We start from the raw sequence: 5,520 nt of genomic DNA, 5'->3' as shown, positions 1-5,520 counted from the left end.
ACATCCGTTACTACCCTTTGAGACATAAAACCTGCGTTCATGCCGTGGAGTTGAACCCGCATGTCCAGCCTATTTATTTTCAGTGTACGGGGGTCGCCTCCTTCTTTCATGCGTTCAAAGATCAAATGAAACCTACCAAAGATCCAAGGACTGCCTTCTATGACTCTAGTAATATCAACCTCATGATACAACTGGAATACATATCTATTTCGATCCACCTCCTTCACATACACCCTTTTCCTCGATCTCTAAAGTGCAGCCATTTTATGTTGCATGGCTTGAAAATCGATGGGTGACTTCGTTAAGAAGCGTCCTACCAAGCACCAACGAATGTCAATCTCTGACAGATCCTCTGCATTCTCCTCGTACAATAAACCTCCTTCCTCCTCGTCATCTAATTTAAATCTAGCGAAACTTGCTTCCATTTCTTGTATTCCAGCCATAATAACGATTGTTAAAGATTTGTAAAGAAAATAATAACAAAAAGAAGAGTACAAATGTAAACATATTGAAAACTGGAACGAATCACGAACTAGGGTTTATACCATGGCAATAGCCAAGACTCTGGTGAGGGATACTTATACTTTCAAGCCTTGTAGGCATTGTTACATCACTGATCATTGCAAGGGCATTATCAAGACCATAATTATTATAAATTTGTTTATCACGGGTCAGTGATTTACAATATTTTATTTTGTTCTGATGCCCATTACTCCGACTAAATTGAACTAATTATTTTTTTAAGTCTGGATCAAAAAGATAATTTTGTTTTAACCCAAATAATTAGTATATATGATTTTGTTCTTGTTGGTAAAATTATATTTTGATTTTATATTTTAATTTTGTGTTAGTTTGGATCAATTGTGTAATAAACTTTTTTATCATGGATTAATAATTTATATTAATTTGTTTACCCTAGTTCAATAGTATAATTTTTTTTAGCCGGATCAGTAGTATTTATTATTTTATCTTATCCCGAGACACATAATATCAACAAAATTCAACTAATTATATTTAGTTTGCTTAAATTTATTTTGGCCCGAAATATCAATTAAAATAATGTAAAACTCAATATGGATAAGAATATAAATTGGTAAAAGAAATTGACTTTAATATCAATTATAATGATACTCTTATAATGATATAGAGTTCGATATAAAATAGAATTTAAATTGTTAGAGTAAGTTAACTTTAATTTCAATTAGAATAGAATTGATCTACCTACCAATTAGAATTAGAATAATAAAATAAGGGTAATTAAGTAAATTCAGCAAGTACCGACCGACTATCAAAATTTTAATATTTTGTTAATTATAATATAGTGTAGATAATCAGCTAGTCATCATTTCTCTGTTCAAAATATTTTAAATCTGTTTTCGGAACCAAACTGCAAAGATTTGATAAATAGTAAAATTTTAAATGGAAAAAGCAATAAACAATCATCAGAATTTCAGATTTGAACAATAATTTTTTTTTAAAAAAAAAAACTAAATTGTTAAAATATTCAAAAAATGTAAAGACTACGTGTATGACAAATGAAGGGTATAAAATGGAGACTACATTGCACACCACAAAGAGGAACATAAATGTAGAATATATGAGGAGAACAGGCAAGTTGAAAATAAAATCCAAAATGAGTGATAAGGATTTGATAAGTTGAATAATATAATGTATGAAAAATTGACAACACAAGAAAAAATATATGATGATCTATAACAGTACTACCACTCTTGCTTACAGTGGAGGGAGGCCTGGGGAATTCACACAGAAAGACTGGTCCAAAATACGGAAAAAAAACAAGTGTTTTCGAGACTACAAGACGTATAATTGGCATCAATAAATTTAGATTTATTAAATAATGTTTTATTCAGGCGATTCATTGATCCAATTGTACCCGTGTTCTTTTAGCCAGATTTCTTTTTTTTTTTTGTGATCGGTTTTAGGGATTAGAAGAGTAACCACCGGGGTCGTCCATTCGCCCTGGTATGTCTGACCATCTCAGTTGTGCCCGTCTACCAGGTAATGTGATGTCACCTTTTCTATCTATTCTCTGTACAAATATGTTATCTTGCACAGTCCATCACTTAGATAATGATAGATAATACAGAAGCCCCCAAGTAAGTTATAGTTTAATAGTCAATTTAGGTGCCCTTGTGGGGGTGTATTCCCTTATTGCAAGTTTTGGGAATTTGATGGCCTGAAACGTTGAGTAGAGAACTAAGGATATCATTTGTGCTTTGTGTCATCTGGACCATCTCTTACTCAAGTTCTGATATAATTTCTCTTATAGTCAAACCAGTAATGTTGCCAAAGGATTATGCAGATAGACTACGATAATTTAAGTATGTAGTAAGTATATTGAGTTGGTCTTTTTGTGGAACATTGAGCTCAAAAACAGGACTGAGCTGATTTTATCGGACCAAATTGATTTTAAAATTTTGTTTATGTGTATATCCTCTATATTATATGGTCAGACTTTGGTCAAAATTAAAATTCAAGGTCATATGAACTTACATCTGATACACAAACAATGAAAATAATAAGAAGTGGGATTTCTTCTAACTTTTTTAGATGGTACGAAGAGACAGTTTCCTGAGAATTATTAATGAACGTGGCTAACTAAAAGACTACACCTTGTCAATACCTGAGTCTAGTTTTATGTATTTCACTTTTACTTGGATTGTCATTCTTTCTTGTATATACAAGTTATGCACTTGGTGTTCAAATTGAAACACATAAAATGGAGTTGTAAGTTGCAGATTTTTTTACCATTAACATATTAATATCACCATTATTTATAACCTTTTATTATCCCTACTCCAGAAGCTATTAATGTATCTTGGTTTTACTATATATTTTTAAGAAAGTGGAAGTAAGGGAATAAGTTCAGGTTGGGCTTTGTTAAAGAATCAACCTTTTTTTAAAGAAGCCTTGTCCATTTTCTAAAATTAATTATAGCTAACAGCTAGCTACCGATGACACGTAATTTAATACCAAATATTCTGAAATCTATACCTAATATTCTGTAATTTAGGATGCTTAATAGTCGGCGGAGTATCCAAAGCACTGCTTAGCGTAGCCCCTCCTAATGCATTGTTGCATTGCATTAAAATGTACGTTTTGACAATGTTCATTTCCATGTATTCATGGTTGTGGATAAATTATAATTTTTTTATTATTTTATTATTTTGTTGTTGTTCCATTACTCAGTTTGTAAGATATGATTTTTGTAAGCATCTTATTTTTTATGTTATTGTATTATTTTTGCAGCCTTCGTTTAGTAGTGGGGCCCCCGTGTTATTTCAATTAGTATTCCAGGGTACGTAGAAAGTTTCGCCTCTGTTAGTTTTACAATGACTTCATTAACTTTTCATGTAAAAATACTCAAAATTTATTTAAGTTGCCACGTTGAAAAGCCGGAGATATATGTGCAACCTGGGTCAATGCTGCCAAGAATACTGCTGAGCTAGAATTTGGAAGAGCCGGATACATTGATACCAAACTCAAACATCAAAGTAGCCTTGAATCTTAAGATTAATTTTTGATCATATTTGAGGTGATAAAGAGAATTTATACATGTGCTGATTATGATAACTAAAATTTGAACATAACTTATACAATGCATGCCTTGAGATTTGGGCATCATGTCATCTTAAAGATAACCTAACTCTTCCGCTAAGGTAGATCCATTGACTATGAAAAATGGGAGCGCAGATGAACTGCGTACTAAGTAGTAAATAGTACTAATAACATGGTTTTCCAGGAGTTACATGCAACAAGAAGACGGGCTCTATTACCTTCCAATCCAAGTAAATTCGCATTTGATGTCAAATTTTGTAATGATTAATTGTTCATATCAAATGAATTGTAGTGTCTTTATCTGTTTAATTTTAAATATGGAATTTTTTTAATTCTATCCATGAGTGCTCATAAAATTTTATCGTATACTATCATAGTCCTAAATATGCAGTGATGTTTTACCATTTTCTATATGAGAAAGCTTTAGAGGCTTTAATAATTTTGTATATGACTACATTTACGGTTTGTTTCATACTTTGTTTTGGCGTAAAATCTCACTTCCCTATAATTTTTAGGTTTTTACTTAAATATCATATTATCTATTATCATGAAACTCAAAATTTTAGGTTTTGATGTATAAATTCCACACAATAGAAATGTGTGATTCTTATCCCAAAATACTACACAATGGCACTATCTGTCAGGCTATCCTAACTCTGTAAGGACACTACCGGTCTAAGTTACACTCCTTATAGATTTAAAACTTTAGAGCAGGTATTTTTTAAAATTATGAACATTGTTAATGGTTTGAGTATGAAAATAATAACATGCTATGATAAAAAAAAATAGAAATCAGTCGATGTACTTATTTATTAAACATGAAATAGCAAAGTTGTATTGTAAGGCAAGACTCTACGGTTGAAATAATAATTTGATTTTCGGTTTTATATCCTTCATTCTATTACATCAGATTTTGACTTCGTGTAATTGATAGATGTGGTGTTTTATCGTATTTCTTGATTGATCGAGATTTCTACAGAGTTCAATCGTGTTATTAGTGTTGACCACCATTTGGTAAAGTCATAATTCCCAAGCTCTTGCAAGGATTATTTTTTGAAAATCAGTTAGCTTTAATCGGTTATTATCTTTAAGCGATATCGAAGTGAGGGTGTGAATATTGATGAAGTAATGGAAGCATCATATTTTAATTATGACTTTTTAGTAGATCTATATGTTTATATTTATATAGAACTTTATAATCATGCAGCCAAGTTGACCCAGTTCTAATTTCATAAATCTTTTTTGTATTAGGTGAATTTTACCTTTTATATTGCCCATTTAATTCGACAACCGCATGCAGTGGACTGATGTTTTCTGGCGATGATATAAATAGGTAATGCCAGAATTAGATAATATTATATGATGCATGCCGCATTTTCTCACCTCTCTGTAATGTAATGACCTCAGGCTTTGAGCATATGTTCCTCGCATTACGATTTAATCAGTTATTTTTTTTTAATTTAATTTAATTGCCTTGGGCTCTATTTCTAAACTACTTTGATTGTCAATTACCTATAATGTGAGCACCGATTAATGTGTAATTTTCTGGAACATCGCAATTTGTTGATAATTTATGTTTATTTTGTAATTTCTCAAATGAATCTTTTACATGTTACCTAGGTTTTATACAAGCTTGTATAGATCACTTTAGCAGAGGTAGCGAAGGTGTAGAAAATATTGAGGCAACTTGTGATAGTGTACAAAGGCCGCACGAAAAGTGACCAGTTCTCCGATTTTGAGGAGTTAAGATGAATAATAGGATTTTATAAGAGCAAGAGGGAAAATTAAATCATTCAAAGGGTACGGCAAAGAGAATTCTTTCTCCCAGACTTGTATAAGGTGTTCCTATGACTTTAATTATAAACCTATTAGGTCTATAATAAAGGTGTATGGTCTGCATTAAAAATTTAATACGTGAGAAAAAGCTAGTATAAGAGTGAA

At 31.3% G+C, this 5,520-nt stretch overlaps 1 long non-coding RNA gene across 5 annotated transcripts; it reads left to right on the top strand.

Moving 5' to 3' along the window:
* The first annotated feature begins 1,606 nt into the window (after window positions 1-1,606).
* LOC141689395 (uncharacterized) lies at window positions 1,607-5,520 on the top strand. Of its 5 annotated transcripts, XR_012562368.1 has the most exons (6): window positions 1,607-2,019; window positions 3,035-3,113; window positions 3,271-3,319; window positions 3,764-3,809; window positions 4,831-4,912; window positions 5,200-5,520. It is a non-coding gene; the product is annotated as an uncharacterized LOC141689395 (long non-coding RNA). The 5 variants fall into 5 exon arrangements; XR_012562366.1 differs by lacking the exon at window positions 3,035-3,113; XR_012562369.1 differs by lacking the exons at window positions 3,035-3,113; window positions 3,271-3,319 and having other exon boundaries at window positions 1,609-2,019.

This window comes from Apium graveolens, chromosome 10, assembly GCF_009905375.1.
Source record: "Apium graveolens cultivar Ventura chromosome 10, ASM990537v1, whole genome shotgun sequence".
Classification (NCBI taxonomy): domain Eukaryota; kingdom Viridiplantae; phylum Streptophyta; class Magnoliopsida; order Apiales; family Apiaceae; genus Apium; species Apium graveolens.
Note: the sequence above shows the minus strand (reverse complement) of the source record. Positions and strands in the feature narration are given on the sequence as shown.